Source organism: Echinococcus granulosus (genome assembly GCF_000524195.1).
Source record: "Echinococcus granulosus chromosome Unknown EG_S00255, whole genome shotgun sequence".
Taxonomy (NCBI): Eukaryota; Metazoa; Platyhelminthes; class Cestoda; order Cyclophyllidea; family Taeniidae; genus Echinococcus; species Echinococcus granulosus.
Window position 1 is genome coordinate 8,096 of NW_020170635.1, and position 507 is coordinate 8,602.

Here is a 507-nt window from a genome sequence, read left to right on the forward strand (position 1 = left end):
TGTTGATAGAAAGGATTCGCACGATATCACTGTCGCTTTACTACAGATCGTGAGGTGCACTATTTAGAAAAGCAAAGAACTAAAATTTAGGTATGGTCATAAGATTCAACTATGGTAAGCGGTCACAGCTACCAGAATAAAAATCGCAGAAATACATCATGGAGCTCTTCCGGCAATCGGAAGTAGATAGGGGTGCGTTTGGAACACATTGTAACACGACCATGTTTGCATGCAATTTCATTTATGAAATGCATATTCTTTGCAATGTTAAGCTTTCAATTGCCAATTTTTGACGATAAGGGCAATTCTCTCTCAAATCTGCCAAGTTTGTCCTGCTGCAGCTAGGATGTTATACGGAGTGGTCTGTGTTAAGTAGCAATAGATTGCCATACCAAGTGAAACAAGCTAAAAATTTTGATATATTTCACGCCATCAATACATCGATCATAACAATTTTTCGCACGAGAAAAGCTCTATTAATAAATATGTTTCTTTGCAGCTGAGGGA